The 17,251-nt window shown below is 36.7% G+C and overlaps 1 protein-coding gene across 2 annotated transcripts in view; it reads left to right on the top strand.

Annotated features, from left to right (window-relative positions):
* Positions 1-17,251, top strand: part of SEPTIN7 (septin 7) — a 61,706-nt gene that overhangs the window by 14,400 nt on the left and 30,055 nt on the right. The gene's annotated exons all lie outside the window — the stretch shown is intronic.

Raw genomic sequence — 17,251 nt, 5'->3', positions numbered from 1 at the left:
TATAGAGCTCTTTTAAAAGGCTTCAAAATAGCCCTCCTGCAAATAAATGTTAAGCAGCCATTTTGTGCTTGTAGTTTGTGCCTTACTGAAGTCCAAGCCTTTAGTTTTTGAGGAACAAATACTGAGTTTAATAGCGTGTGGGCCTGGCTGTTGATAGTTTTTTGTTTACTATTTATAACTTTTCAAAAACACATGTTGTAAAGAGGTCAAAATAAAGATTACTGTCAACTAGCACCATAAACTTTGGGAGGTAAGTGATATTTCATGGAAGCACTACTGTTTGCTAGCCTGCCTTTTCACAGAATCATGGAATAGTTTGTTTGGATGAAATCTCTCAGAAGTCATCTGGTCCAACCACTGTTCAAGGCACTTTCACGTGGTTTCTCTTGAACATCTGCTTTTGTCCTCTCTCAGGAGGAGGATGCTAGACTGGATAAAATAAGCACGGTCCCATTTTGGAGTCACACTTGATGATAGTAGTCTGGTGTCAGTTGCCTTCTTGAACTTATGGTGAAATGTAGGCTTGCTAGTCTGATTATTAAAATTACTTGACAAATGTTTCTGTCAAATTGATTTAAGGACTCAGTAGTCCAAGCCTTTCAGAGACAGCATTGTCAAATAGAGATGCATCATATGGATGAGATGCTGCAAAGGTATCTTTGCCATTCAGCTTTGTCATTTTACCACTGAGGTGGTTTGTTTTGGCTCAAAAAAGGCTGAACTACAAAAATTCTTTTATACCATTTCAACCAGAAGTAGAGCTCAGGAAGATATAAGATATTGATAGGACTCTGAAGTCTTTGTGAATCTGATACCTTTTAGAATCAGTCTGTGGTTAAATTTGTGTCCTGACATGCTTTGCTGGTGAAGTTAGGCCACTCACAGTATTGGGTTAATAAGAAAGTAAAAATATTTTAGCCAAAGATGAAATTGAGTTGCCTCAAAATAGATGGAAATTAATAGAAACTAGCATTTGATTAAATGGCATAAAATGACAGTTCTTATTTGAATTACACTAATTTGAATATGCAGATTGTGAAGATCTTTCTTGGTGTTTGTCTTTTTAATAAACTACTACAGAAAAGATAATGCAGTTAGTGACTAAATCCATAGTTGATTATCTTATTCTTCTAGCATCTTAGAACTGGCATATTATTGCATCTTTTCTTGGATTTTTTTTTTTTTTTTTGTGTTGCTGAAAAGCAGGGAGACAAAGGCTTCCCTGTTACTACAAGATGAACTGCTGGCAGATACAGAGAACTTCTGCTTACTCAAATAAGACTGTGTTTGTCAATATGTGTACTTAACAGTTTCCTTAAAACTCCTGCTGTCAGCTTAAAAAAAATCATTTTAATGCATGTTGAATGTGATTAATATTTAAATAAGCAAATTATTACAATGAAATAATAATAATAATATTTTTTAAAAAGCCCTGTAGCCATGCTTCACTACTTCACTAAACATATTGTGTTTTTTACTTGTTTGTATATTTCTTAGTGGTTTGATGTAGATGTATCACACTAAGGATCTCCTCAACTTGCTAAATACAAAAATAAATACTCAGAGCTCTAGCTTCAGTAAAGATGGTTCTCTTCTTACTGCATTTGATGGTTTTGGGGAGACTTTTCATAACTTCTATGTGCTCTTCATGTTTGTGCTTTACAGAACACTTGTATGGATTGTGCTTTTTCTTGAGAAAGTGCCTGCCCATATCCAAACATTAATGGAGTGATGGGATTTTTTTTTTGCTTTGCTTTTTTAATGTTGTTGTTTGTAGGGTTTTAACATAGAGCAGGATACTGCTTCCTAATTCTCCAGCTGCTGGGAGCTACACCTTTGCAAGTAAAGTAGAAGAGTCACATCCTGGAGAAGTGTCACATCTTAAGCTGCTCTTTTTTGTTCATGCAAAAAACCCAAATGTACTGTTCTAATAAACCTACTATCCATGCACTTCAGATGAAGCTTGAGGCTGGCTCTTCTTAGGTAAGAGGAGAGAGTCCCTTAGCACTTTTAACTCAACAGCAAGATAAAAGATCAACTTTGACATAGAAATAATGCAGATTGTGGTGTCTTTTAGAGAGGTGGGTGTATAAGCCCAATTTAGATTGGCAGTAATTGCCGTATATTTCCCCATAAAGTATCTATCCTGTTAAAACACCTGGGGTTTTTCATATCAGATATTGCTGTCACATATATGAATAGTATTAGCTGAATGACATGGACAACTCAGTTAATGTTGCCTATTTATTACAAAGAAGCATAAATGTGCAATTTCTCTACTTGTAGTAATCTGCAGCCTCTATTTGCTTATGTGCCTTTTTTGGTCTTTGTATAAAGCCTCTTTGTAGATGAAGTTCTATGGTAAATTCCGCTACATGGAGGTGCAAAAAGATGTAAACTCAGTTGGGTTTTCTTGATACAGTGAGAAGCTTTTAAATGAAGTGTCATTAAAATAATTATTAAAAATAAACCTTAAAAACTGAGGAATTTTTCTTTTCCAGCTAAGACTAAGACAGCTAGAAAGACTGTTTTTGTTTCTGTAGATATTCACATGTGACTTCTTGGTTAAATTGTATGTTGAAAATGTTTATGCTTCTGAGAATGGAAGATCAAGGGCTATCTTTTGCATGCCTTTCTACCTGTTTAGTTCAAGCTGCTGTGTCATAACAGTACTATTGAATGTATTTCACAGTCTTTCATGCCCAGTAAATTGTAGCGCTCTAGTTTCTGATGTTTCTGGCTGCAGCTTTTTTGTTGATGCACTTTGAACCTTCTCTGGAAGACTTTTTATTACTTACTGTTCAAAAACCATTTTTAGCTTTTTCCACATATTCTGACAAAGTGACTGCATATGTCAAAACATATGTATAGCTTCAGAGTTGTCTGCTTCTAGGAGCAAGCAAAAGCTGTGGTTCTCTGACCTATTCTTGGAGTAAGTGAGGACTTGATATACTGGGTGTGAAGGTGGGAAAGTACCGAAGGGGAAGGTGAAAACAGGAGACAAAGGAAGCTTCTTGTATTGTTCTTTGTGTTGAGATGTACATTTTGATTTGAAAAAATAATTAGTAATTGAATTTCCATGGATAAAAAGGTGAAAAAATATGACTGGGACAGATATACCTGCTGTGTGCTGTTCTCTTGGTTTGAATCCTGTGATTCATATTTAGCACTGGGGGCTGCTGAAGAACTGGAAACCATGTGACTGGTTGGTGATAGGGTGGGCAGGAACAGCAGAGAGCTGTGGCTCATGGAGAACCTTCATCTTTGGCTGAATTTGCTAACAGGTGAATTTTTGTTCAGCCTCTGGCAATATGCCACAAGAGGTTGTCAGATGGTACCCCATGCCCCACAAGGATTTCTCTTATCTTGAATCTGCTGAATACCACAGCGTTTTTTTCATCAAACTTTGAGATGAGATCACTTCAGAATCACAAAATTCTGTGAAGTAGTGGTGGTATGTTCCATGTTTCCCTAAAAGATTAGGTGCCACTTAATAGGTTGTTACAAAGCAGATTTGTAAGGGTAGGCTTGTGACCAGTCTTCAGTCGGGTGTGCCTGGGATATTGTGCATAGGCACTGTGCAGAATTAATGCAATTCCTTATATTCTACTTTATCTTTTTGGAAATGCTCTGAATAATGTATAATGGGGAATTTTTGAAAACATGAATTCTCTCTACCTCTTCTATCAGAAGCTTTTTTTGCTGCTTTTGCAGCTGCGAGCTGGTGGGTGTCACTGTTGAAGCCTTAGATGTGTTTTGGTCCTTCCCTTTCTGTCATCAAGTACGACCAAATCCATGCAGTAATACTCAAAAGTGACTCTTCATCTGACTCGTGTGATTCATGTCTTCCAAAGACAGACACTGTAAAAAGAAGTGCAGAATTTTCTTGCACAGATGTAGTGATCCATTGGCTCATGGTCATTCTGTGGATGTGCTGGCTGCTGCCGTTCTGAAGGGTTTTCTCACTTCTTGGCTTGCAACTCACTGAGATTGATTCAGTTTACTGCTTTCAAAGGGTGCTTGAATCTGAAGTCTGTCTAAAACTACAGATGGCTGAAAAGAATTCAAAAGAATATCTGGAAGCTATTCTGAAGCTCTTTGCCCTCATTAGCTCTCTTGAGACATGTAATCCCAATCTCATTTAATTATAGAGGCCTTGAGAGCAGGATCTGGATTTTTTTTTTTTTTTAACAAACAAGATCTGAATGTGGAAATCATGGTTGTGTTTTGCTTGTTTTTTAAGAGTCTAACAAAGTAGCAAAGAAAATTTTGAGTATTTTGTTGGTAACCTTTTTAATATAAAGTACAAGTTTTGCTAAAATGCAGTAAAACTTTCCCTTTTTTACTTGCTTATATAAGTTGTTGTGTAATGCTGTTTTTTAAAGGCTTTTGGGTGGTTTTTAGGATTTTTTTCAGCATGTCTCCATTTGCTCTTGGGCATATTTGAGTCTATGCATAATGACTATGACTTGTACTATGTTGATAATTTATCTACTCAAGCTTGTCGAAACTACTCTAGCTTGTCTTTCAGAACAGGCTTTTTAATATCTCTTCTAATCCTGCTAATTAGCAGTCAGTGTTGACCATAAATCAAAACCAAGTACTATTGTGTATGCTCTGAATAGTATGAATTAAAAAAAGTTTCTGCCCTGTCACAGACATGTTTTTCTTGGTGCTTCTTGTTTCAAGATATACGAACTGTAGTAGCTGTCTAATGTTGATCCTTCTCAGTTAAATGCACTGGAGTTTTAAAACAGTGTTTCTCCTATGCTCTAGGACCAACAGTGATTATGGAAAGAAGCAAGTTAAAAAGATAGATGACTTAAAAGCTGCAATGTTGTGGATTTTTTTTAATTTTATTTTTTCAGTAGTACTGATATATTTACTTTTAAATAAAACTTGTATGCAAAAGGATGCTCAAATATGTTGTTTATTATGAAGTTTCTTGAGATCTGTTATATAATGAAGCATTTATTGTAGGAGTATGTTTGCTATATACTCTGTCATCCTTCTTTTTCAGAATTTTAAGATCCAGAGGTACTAAATTCAGTTTCTTTTAAGACATTCATGTATACTTGCCAAAATACTACTCAAAATAGCCTAACCATGTTCTGCAGCATATTGCTGCCTGGGTCAATAGACCAATGTTAGAATTGTAAATGAAATGTATTCAGTGGCTTACAAAATCTCTGAGGGGAAAACTGTGGTTGCAAAAATTGCATAATTTTACATAGACTATTTAAGGTTTATTTTCTTGAATGGGATTCATTAGTAGAATGGAATAGAACTAATTTCTCATCCCTCCCTAATAGCAGAGTCAATGGGGTGCTCCTAGTAGTTATATTCCAAGGCACTAATATTAGAGTTCTCAGCTTTGGCTCTGGAAAGGAGGGCATCTCTGCTATTTTGTGTGAATGCTGCTGCTTTGGTTGGCAGACTAGCACTGTGTTTTGATGGGGTCAATAAAGTATCATGTAACTCACTGTTGGCTGCTTTAGGCTGTCTGAGGGGTTGAAGACTGAAAAATGTTGTTCTGCTGTAGATGAAACAATGCTTCTGCACCTCTAGGGGAAAAAAGTAAACAGCAACAGCAAGGCTCCAAGTAAGGAAGCTGGAGTCAAAAACATTAATACGCATATATATGAAATATAATATAAGGAAAAAACTGTTTTGGGTGTGTTCCTGTTTGGTTGATAAAGTTTACTTCCTCACTCCCAATTCTGGATGTGGGAAGACAGACCCTAAAGTTTTGAGGAAAAGGGAAGAAGGGAGGTTTGTTTCCTTTCTGGATTGTATATAAATAATCCCCCTATAATTAGATACTTTATCTACAAAAAAACTTTGAAATCACTAAGGCCAGCAACAGTGGTCATGCAAAACAGCTCCTTGAGACTGTGGAATTATTCTGCATTCAGTTTTAAAATTACTGCTCTGACCACCCAACTCAGGATTATAGATGTTTGTATGGAGTATTGGAGCTGTTTTCTTCCTATACCTTTTGTCTGGTACCAGAATACTTGTTATTCCTTGTGGATGGAAGTCACAGTGGTCAAGCTGCCTGTTCTCAGATCCCTTCTTTTCTACTACCTCTTGATGATTTTTCATGTATTTAAAAAGGTGCTGAAGACTAGAAATGTAAGGTAATTAGATAGACATTGTTACTGCACATTTTTTTTTGTACAATTGTATGACTGTCTCCCTGGGAGAGACTATAAGTAAGATTATTCGACTTTTGGTGTTAGTTGGACAATTAGTTAACACAATTGTTACTGGCTAGCAAGTCTTGCTTGTGTGCTAGATGGTTGCATGTGCAATTCAGTTTTAGCTGAGATTTAAATTCATCTTTTAAGTAGATCTCCCAGTTGTTTCCATTTACTGGGCTTTCATTCATATCATGGGGCAGCCTGGCAGCATGTGAACTCGATTTCTTTCAGAAAAAATATTAAATCAGAAGGTCCTGTCGAGGATTAGGGTTATAGGTAATAGGGTCAGTTTGCTGATTAGAGTTCAGTCCATCTGCCTTGAGGCTCTCATTCAGAAAGAGAAAGTCAGGAGGGCTGAGAGAGGAACCTGTGCTAACTGCCTGGGAGGAAGGGAAGACCACTGGTGTCTAGAAAACCAAACTTGGTTTTGTGAGTTGTGGAATAACGTGTAGTAATAGAATTTATAAACCTTTTTGTAAGTCTATATTTGCAGTTAAGCCCATAATAACTGCTTACAAATGAGGGCAATATTTCTGGGCATAGCTATTTCCAGTAAAAGTGTAAGTGTGGCCTTAGGTGTAGTAGTAAAGTCTTAGGTGTTGTACAATTTCTTATGCAAATTTTGCAGTTTGACTTTTTTTGTATGTAGGAAGTAGTTTGTATTTTCTGTTAGGTGAGGCTAATTTCTTTGAAAGGATATAAGGAAATAAGTTATCTAGTACAAGCTTTAGAAGTCTGGGGGATTTTTATGTGTAAAAACTCTGAGAAACCATAAAAGCACATGACATGTTTAACATGCAGGGTGTAAGCTAGATTGAATTAGCCAAAGAAGTTCTGATTGCATTTTATTGATAGATTACTTTGCCAAGTGTTGCAAACTTCTCAGTGGTAAAAGCTTCAAGCTTGTTCATCTTAATTCAATAAATGTCAAGGTGCTTAGCATAAAACAGGTTAGCACTTCAAGGTTTGCTATGGCTTTGCTGCATTTGCTTTTCCTAGTAGGAAATTAGCCAATAGTCTCCTCAGATGGATGATGGGATTTTAATGATTGCCCCATCCCAGGCTGTCCACATTTGTGACATTTCAAGACACTTGAGTAAGCATGAAGATGGATATGGGAACATAGGTGTGGTGTGTCTGCAGTAGACCCGCAGAGCTTACAATATTTGTTGAGTAATATTTGTATAATCATAATGATCTTTAAGATAAGGAAATTGATTGTGACAGCAAAAAAGCCAGTGAAAAGCTCTTAAAAATCTAGTTGATATTAAAAACATGACCAATTTATTTTGTGCTACTGTACAAATGCTGTGAAATGAATGTAGCTTGGAGCAGATCTGACCTGATTTGAAATTAACGAATTTAATGCTAAAAGCGTATCTTGTATCAGAGTCACTATAGCAGAAAATGTTTTTTCTGTTTCTTCCTGTGCTGCAGACATCACTGTTTATCACATTAGCGATCTTAATATAGCTCCTTGTGGGCTATTTATACTTTAATAAAAAGTTTAAAAAAGACATACCTGGGGACTTAAAGATGCCATCCAGATCACTTTGTGGTTTCCCCCGGTCATGGTAATTATCTCTTTTAATCATTGAAATTAATCTTTTCAAGTTAAAAAATACTGTGGGCCTCTCTCACCAAGAAAAACAAATCCAAAATACCCAACCTGGGAAAATGTATTTTGTTGGAGTGCCTTCAGTACACTTAGTACAAGGACTTCAGGGAGAGGTAGTTGAAGTACTTTATTTTTCAAGAGCCATTTCCATTTAAATCTTCAATATTTATCTTTTAAATGGCTCCTTTCAGAATCAGAGCTGGCTAAATTTTAGGAAAAAATTTAATGCAGGAATATGCCAAGATTGCATCCAGTCCTTCAGGATTGTTTCAAGCAGTAGAAAAGTCAGAGCTTGTGATCGTGATGGGGAGAACAGGAATATACATCTCATATTGTTTTTGCAGGGAGCTAGGGACCCCCTGGATACTCCTTTTCCAGTAATTGAGCAGTCATCTAACAGAGAAGGATAATTTTTACTTCTTTTTGGATTAACTGGTATGATTGTAGTGCAGCACCCTGAGAGAGATTACAGCCCTGCATCTCCAGTTGAGGGGGTAGAATGTGTTGTGAAATGTAACTCGCGTGTAAAAGTAGTAAATTGGGTCCAATTACAAATAACTTCTGTTGGTCACTTCAGTAACTGAATTATTTCTGGACCAATTTAGGCCTATAATTCAAATGAAGCATTATTACAGATGAATGGGAAGGAGAAAATAAATCCTAATGGAAATTTGGAAGAAAAGATGATGTTTTGCGGGGGTGATAGTGCCAGCCTTTGTCTTTATTTTACAGAATAGAAGAATTAAGATCCACCTGTAAGAACTAGTTAACCTGAAACACATTGTAGAAAGAGGAAGTTTGTTGTGTTTTTTTATGGTGAGTTTATTTCTGGAAAGAATGCTACTGGGAGCAGAGGGCTTATTGATGTACACTGATGTACACAGCTCAGCACAATATATTTTTGCTGAAGTTTGAATCTTGCCTAAAACCATTTTCCATAGCTTTCCAATTGATTTTTTTGCAGAACTGTCTCACTGCAGCATATAACTGGATGCTGGGATGACTGGTGCTGATTTCCTGGTATTATATTTGATTTGAGACTCTGTATATGTTTTTTCTCTGACCACTGTGCATGACTTGGGTGCTTCATTGTTGAGAAGTCTTGTTCAGAAGCACATAGATTTGGGCTGCCTATGTGTAACTGCTGTTTTCATATATAGCTAGCAGTTTATTTTTCCGTTTTCTTCAAACTGTCTTGTACTTTTTGAACACTTAGCAACTTCCCTTCTCACAATTCTCTTCACTCCAGCGCCAGGTTTTCTGTTGATTCTGGTATTTGCCTGCATGCTGGTTTACCAACACCTTACAGTGCAGCTTAATGACTTTGTGTTGGCTTCATCCTTTTAATTCCATATCCTTTAGGGTGCTTAGTTACATTTTCATTTTCGTTATGCTGACTTGGCTGTTGTTTTGCCTGTACTTTTGAGAATGGTGTTCCCAATAACACTAGAGGTATTCAAGTACAAAAAAACACGCTGTTTTTTTCATCATAGTAAATTTGAACAATAGCTGATGTTACTGAAATGGTAAAAGCCTCCCTATTCTCCACTCTTTTTATAAGGCTGTTATACTGCTAGTGATAGCATTTGGAAATGGCTAGGAAAACCCCAGAACTGGATCTTCCTTTTCAAAAGTATTAGATTCAGTGGAAAGTCCTTGTCAGTCAGTGACTTAGAACTCCAAAACAGAGTTGTATCTATATGTCATCTGGCTGCCTTTTTTTTTTTTTTTTTTTTTTTTTTAAATATCAATAACTGTAGATTTCTTTGATATGTCTGTTTTTTCCACCAACTCCTGGGATGGTGGCAAACTATGGCTTCCTTCAATCACTTCAATGTTGGTAGATCTGTAATGTGACCAGCATAAAGTTACCACTGGAAAATAACCAGAGCTGCTGTCTTCAAGACTGCTGGATCCTTTGAGAGGTTTCCCTTTAGAACATGGCAAGGATGATGAGCATCACAGATGTTAATGGATAAAACACTGTGAAGAAAGAAAACTATTTTTTTATTGTACCACTGTGCTCACTGTTAGACTTGTTTATTTCAAGATCCGTATTCTTCTCATTTTCTCCTACCTTTTCAATAATTGCGCATATTTAAAAACTATTGAACCTGGATGCATATTTTCATTTAAGTATTGAGTGCTTGTCAGCTGCTTTTTGTAGGCTAGGTTATGGTGGCTTTTAGGAAAATGAGACTTGAGTACTTTCCATTGCCAAAAGAACTACAAAACCAAAACACAAACACAAAAAAAAAACAAACACACAAAACAAAACCAAACCAACCCACATAAAACCACCCCAAAACGTAAAAGGTTTGCATGTTTAATGAAAAACAGAACAAAGTGAAGGGGGGGAAAATTATACTGTGCATTCCATATGTGGTCAGCCTACTTTTGACTAGTTTTTCTGTGGAGCACTTTTTTAAGTCCCTGATTTTTTTTTTTGCATGCTGTTTATTAATGTAGTGGATAACTCTTTAAAGATGCTTGGATGGGAAAATTTAGTTGATATAGAGGGTGTCAGTGGCATGAGTAAGAGAATGGAAATTATTCTTCATAATTTTTAAGTACTGGAAAAATCATAATATCCTCAGTGGCATTTATAAAGTGTCCTTCTGGTTTAATTAGAAAAACTGTGATCCAGCAATAGCAGCTGTTCCTCTAGGCTGAAGTTCAGATTTTAACCTGGCCTAAGTCTGTACTGCTCTTGAAGGAACTAATAGCACTTGGCCCGAATTGGATTAGTGTGCAAATCCAGCTGGAGTGTTTTCTGGGAGCTGCAAGGAAGGTAAGTCTTCTTGCACAGCTAAGGAAAATCTTGTGTCAGCACAAAGGAGGAATGGTTTGGAGGGTGGGATTTAATTTTTTTTCAGTGGCAGTACTAGTTGATATGACAGTCATGAGGCATTTGTTTCAGAAAGTTGTCAAACTGAGCCTTGGTTACATTGAACTAATGTTTTGACTAAAAATCCTGAGCATTATGTAATGTTGTGGTTGTAATGAAGGATCTGTGTTTATGTCTGAGATATTTTTCCCTGAAGAATTTTAACTCTTCCAATTGGAAGAGCAGCGTATCCTATGGGTAACTTCCTACTAAAAATACTAAATGAGGCTATGCAAAAGTCAGTCTTGTAGGGTGGAACTGAAAAATATTACCAGATAAATGTTTAAAAACCACATTTTGTGAATCCTTTATGCATCTGAAATTTTTGAGAGCTCAGGGGAAGCAGCTTAAGCTGTAGCACTGCTCAGCTTAAGTCACATATCAGGTCAGCTGATATTAGTGGATGCATGTAACTTTGGTAACGTGGTTTTGCGTTGACACTTCTTTTAAGCACTGGTTGTTGCAGCTGCTGCCTGGTGTGGTGTAGGATGAAGGCAAATATTTGTTCTTGGTTGTAAAAGTACAACTTAAATATTTGTAAATGACACATCCTTTAGTATAGTGCAGTCTTAGCTTTAAATTAGTTGCGTGTTTCCAAATCAGGATGTGTGTTTCCAAATGAAGTATTTGTGGAATATAGAAATCTTAGTAGTATGCATTTCCAGATGACTCTCAAAATGGGGATCTTTCACATACAAACTGTAAATAAATAACTACATGTAATACAGGTATATCTCACTTGGACTTCCATGCCTCACTGAAGTTTAATTTAATTTCTTTTTTTTTAAATCTCATTAATAAAATTACTATTTCAGGAGAAATGTGTATCTGATGTATCATTTTGGACAACAAACTTGAACAGGAATATGATAATTGCTCAGATGAATTTTTAAAATGGCACATGAGATGTGGGAAGATTTTTGCAATGGGAGAGCAGCATTAGACTTCTTCAATTCAGATTTTGAAGTTCAGATAAAACAAAAATTCATAGTACTGTAAGGGTGGTATAGTATCTAATTTAAGGAATATAGAAATTGAGACTGTTTCATGTCTTTCTAGCCCTATAGAAGAAAATAACTTTGAAATCCACAGTGCAACTCAGCCTTAGTGTAGCATAAATACTGAAATAAAAGATGAGGTGAAACTGTGATGTTTTGTATAAAAAGGTTAATTTAGAGGGATACCATTACATTGTGGTGGAGAAGAAAAGTGTGAAATATATATGAAGTTGCTAACTTAAAGGAAATTAACTATGGACAAGTATCTGTTCACTGCTTTTCTGCTACATCAGTGCCAGGCAGAGCAGAAAACAATAGCTGCAACTCAGCAGGCATTGAGACAGAAAAGAACATGTCAGTTTTTCACTTACTTACATAGTAGGGAGTTCTTTTGCATTATATTTGACTGAATGATTTAAGAATTTATATGAAAAAATATTTAAGAATTATGATTTCTATCCCTTTTAACTAAACTCAGTGTGTATCATTCTCACCTTCTGCAAAGGATAAGCCTGTCACTTATCAGATGCCGCGTCCTTGGCTCTGGGCTGTGTCCTCTGTAGCTGGCAGGAAGTCCAGAAAGATTCCTGGTCCACCTCCCATGTCTGTCCTTCAGACTTATCCACTGCAAAACACAGCAAGCATTCTAGACAGGTCTTAGGATATGACCTTATCAGACCTGTCTGTTTGCCTTTCCACTTTGTAAACTGATGCTTCTGTTGTCTATAAAAGCAGCTCGGTTTTCTTCTTAGTCATTATTATAAAACTGAACAGTGATGGCAGCAATTGGGAAACAATGGCTTAGCACTTAAGCAGAACAGTTGTTGCCATATTAAAAGGGGTGTAGTCTTGACAACACAAGCTTATTCCACACCCTTTTATAGAGCTAAAATAACCATTTTTACAATTCCAGTGGAGACTGTCTTAGGGAAACAAAAGCAGGTTTTGCCAAGGTTGCTTAAAAGTGGCAACAGTGTATGCAGGAGAGCACATCCCTGTGATCCTCTTGCTCCTTGGTTGGCCAACACCAGATCAAAGCAGATTTATCATAATTTGCAAACAACATTGCCTTAATTTCTCATTCCTTATTGCCACAAGAATCATATCACTGGAGTGTATTTTCAGAATTCTGTCTAGCTATCTGCATCTTCCTCTTGCCACTTGTGCCAGTTAAGGGGTTTGTCATAACATAGTTTCCTGTTACAAAATGTGCTTCCAAGGATATTAAAGAGAGAAGGCAGCAAGAGGGAAGGTATAAGGTATTGAAAGAAATTTTTCCTACTGCAGGAAATATTCTAAGTTAAGTCTTCTGACAAAGTTTTATGGATTTACTTCATAGCAGAGTGTCCCATCTGGGGTATTTTGAGAGCACTCGATAGACTTCCAATAGCTTTTATTCTGTTATAATGTAAATTTTCAAGGGAAGATATGATGAAGAGTTGAGTAAGTCAATCTAAGTGCTCTTTGTACTTTTCTGTTGAGACTTATTAGGTCCCATGTAAGTAAAAATAATTTTGGTTTTTATCCTTCTGAAATTTTCTGTTGTACTCATGCTTTAGATGTATCAGTTGGGTGGTGTTTTGAGGGAGATGTTGCTTAAAGTGCTTCACCTTTCTCTCCTTTTACTCAAGTTAATGTGTAGAGCTTCTTGTTCATGAGTTGCATGCATGCCGCACTCAGATGTTGACCCTTTATCTGTACCACTTGTTTTAGTCTAAAAGATTACGTAAACCCCATCACTCTTTCTTATTTTTTCATTAGCATTTTGATAGCTGTGTCAGTTTTGTTTCTGTCCAAATAATGAAAGAGCCTACTGTGACTAAGCTGTGATCTCTGTTCATTAATTTACTTTTTATTCTTTAGTCAGCAAATGTTAGGCTTATACTGTACAATTGGTTGTCAGCAGTAATGTAGATATGACAAATTTCATGTTCCTGTAATCTTACCCTCTTTTTTTTTTAATAATTCATATAATCAGGGAATACAATTTACCTATCCCTGTATTTGTCTCCAGAGAGTAAGTCCAGCTCTGCAGCAATATTGGTCTCACATGTTTGCTTTCTTGCCTTAAACAGAGCATCCTGCTTTATCATTTTTCACAACAGTTTCTGTTCCTCTTGATTTTGGAAGCAATAAGGTTTTTTTTCTTCTCTTGTGAAGGATCTTTATTTTTGCTTTGGCAAAGCCTGTGAAAATTGAAGGTGTATCCTGGTTATGAGGTTTCAGCATAGAAGATTTGTCCTGGAACTCTGCAGCTTCTGTCATTTCCAGCTGAATTCTTTAACCCAGATACTTCACAGTGACCTTGTGCATTGAGATTGCCCATGTAGGTCAGTTTTTACAACTTCTTGTTGCTTATAATGTCTCTAAAGCTGCATTGCAGTATGACTACAGCTTAATCAGACATAGGAGTTTTATTTCACCTAACAAAGAAAAAGCAAGTTAAGCTTTGGTGAGCCTGGACTGCAGCTGCTAATGGTGGGCTTGTAACTCTGAAGCTCAGATTGTTGCATTTCAGCTGTTCTTGGTACTAGATATGAGTGGACCAATACTATGCAGTTTTTTGTCATCTGCAGTAATATTGAAGAACTAAAAGTGAAGACAAACTGGGTTTGGTTCCTTGATTTTACTGGGCTGCAAGTTTTTTGTCCAAAATGCTGAAAGATTGCTTTCTATGCCTCATGTTAAGATGTCCTATTTTAAGTGGCTACTTTGCAGACACGCTGTTTATCAGGAGCAAAACCTGTGTATGCAATTAGAAGAAATAAGACTTTCTTCAGGAAGTGCCACAAATTCTTTGACTTATGAATTGTTGATGATTCTTTTGTGACAGAGAAGAGGTCTAGTTTTAAATGCAGATTTTTACACTTATCCTTGTTTCCAATAAGAGAGGAGAGCATTTGACTTTGCTAATTTACCTTTTGTCATCTCCCCCTCATTTTCCCATCCTGAAGCCCTGTGTGCCCTAGTTTGCTGGATCGCTTCTTGCTTCACATGCTCCATTGTGAGTTCGAGTGCAAGAGTTGGATTGGGAGTAGGGGACCATATTTCTTGCAGTAGCAAAAATCTCACCTGTGAAGTTAAACCATTGTTATATGGCATCTTTATAATATGTCAGTTGTGGAAAGCTAGACCTGCTTCTGCTTTGAGGGGAAACAATAGTACTTGGAAAATGCTGTGTAGAATCTGTTGCAATATTCTTCTGAGATATTTCCCATCCTTGCTAATGGGTTTTCTGAATTATTTAAATATGTCATCTCTGACAAGAATGATATACCAAGAGTCTGCCCTCAGTTATTGCACTTTAAATTCTGCTCTAAGAAAATTGATTAAATTGTCTTGCTGTATCCTAAATGCTGAAATTATGCTGCTGTTGATGCTGTTGCTGACAGGCAGAAATGGATTTATTTGCTGCTAGATTCCCCTGTTCTTCTGTTTTGCTAGGGGCATCTTTGTGGCTCTAACATATGTTGCTTCCATAATTTATGCTTCACATTCAAGTTGTGAAATGGTGGAGCTTTGACTTTCTTCCCCTTATAAATGCTATAAAAGACAGATTCGATAATTTGCAAGATTTCACATGACACCATCCTACATGGAAAAGTAGATGTGTGGTAGCAGCATGGTCCTGCTGCCATCCTCTGCCTGACTGGTTTCATTTGGATGTTCTTACATCCAGTTTATTGGACTGTTGGTTTGTATTTTGTAGAGCACTGAAGGCAGGAACTAGCCTTTACGAAAGCTTCTAAAATCAGACTTGAAATTAAAAGCATCTTGTAGTCTTCATTTTTGTGGTTGTCTATAATGACATGGCAGAGCATCATTTCCCTTGGGCAAGAGGATGGTTCTTTCATACCACTCACCGTAGGTCAGGCTCTCTGATTATTTCTGCATGAAAGCAAAAGCCTACATGTTACAGTGCCATCAAAGCCATTGCACATTTGCATAAAGCTGCAGGTGTTGTCGTGCACATAAACTGTGAATTGTACAAAGATGAAAGAAGATGAAATGCATTTTTTTATGCCTTCTGACAAACTTTTTACCCTTCTTTGAGTCACCAGCATCAAACTAATGGGATTATATTTTAAGCAAAAACTGTCACAATAATTAGAATTTATAAAATCAAAAAATTCCATAAAAAAACTTGTTCAACAGCTAAAAATATGCTCTGATATAAACATTCTGTATAAGTAGGTTGTGGAGAAGTGCAGCATTTTTCTGTTGAATTTTATCCCCTTGTAATAACTTTTTGTGGCTATCAAATGTGCTATTAATTGCCCTTCACAGAAGAAACGTGTTGTTGGATATCTTCATTCTGAAAAAGCAGTGAAGCAACTGCAGCTTATGCTTGACCATATCAAGGAACTTGAAATAAAGATGTCTACTTAAAATGCCATGGAAGCTTCCAAAAACCCTATGCAATTTGTAGAAACCTGGTTACCATGGGACTTATTGGCAGCTTTTCTCTAATGAGCTACAAGTCCACTGGAATGAGTTACCTTCTCTCAGCCATCAGAATTAGCAGTTAATGCTTCTTCTCAGTCTGCAGTTCTCGCTGTGTCCGGTTAATAGAGACAATGACAGAGAGACTGGGCTGTCTTTGAGCAGTTTAACTGAAGTCTTGGCTTCCAGTGCTGCAAAACATTCTTCTTGCTGGTGGGTGGTTCCTTGGCAGTCTTGTAGTCCCACCTGGAGTTTGGGAAAACAATTTGAAATTCCTAAATACACATAGCACTTGTGGTCATGTTCCCAGTGGTACAGTTGACTGTCACAGGGCATAAGCATGAAATACTGTTTCACTGGTAGATAGCCAAGTAATTGTTAGTGAAGAGTAGAAAACTTCTGGTTATTTCTGCAAGAGTAACTTATAATGAAGAGGTAGAAAGTCATGCAGAGAGCATGCTGAGAATGTTCAAGATTGGTTACCTTGATTACTTTATATGTTTAATGAGCTCTCATGTGAGATCATAAATCTGAGAATGCAATTCATGCTTTCTTTGGGGCTTGAGTTTTAGAAAACAAGATCCTAAAAATGTAGAAGAGAAACAATATTGGATTTTTAGAAAGATGTATCTACAAGATGTAGTGTGATGCATTTTTGATGAATGAAAAAACTGTGGTCTGCACCAGAAGTTACAAATAAAGCTGGGAGAAAGCTAGGACTGGACTTCTTGTCCATTTTGCTCATAGATATTTGAGTTTGATTGGCAGAGGCTGGAAAGTTAGAGGAGGTTGGAAATAAGCCACATTCTTAATGTGCTACAGCAATGAACAGTGAAAAAAGCATCTTTAAGGGTATCAATTCACTTCTGTTATCACAAGGAGCAGATGCTGGGAATTTGAGGCTTTTTGTAGTAATAAAATCATAGCAAGAACTGATAGAAACAAGTTATCTGTGAGTAGATTTTTCTAGCTGATTATCATAGATTAGGATTTCTTAGGTTCATTTATGAGGAGGGATTTGGAAATGAAGGTGAAAGATTTATGTAGCTCAGTTGAGCTAGTTACTTATTTTTTTTACCTGAGCACTACTTTCCCCCATTCA

Source organism: Lonchura striata, chromosome 1 (genome assembly GCF_046129695.1).
Source record: "Lonchura striata isolate bLonStr1 chromosome 1, bLonStr1.mat, whole genome shotgun sequence".
Taxonomy (NCBI): Eukaryota; Metazoa; Chordata; class Aves; order Passeriformes; family Estrildidae; genus Lonchura; species Lonchura striata.
The sequence above is the reverse complement of the archived record's forward strand: the minus strand, read 5'-3'. Positions and strand labels throughout refer to the sequence as shown.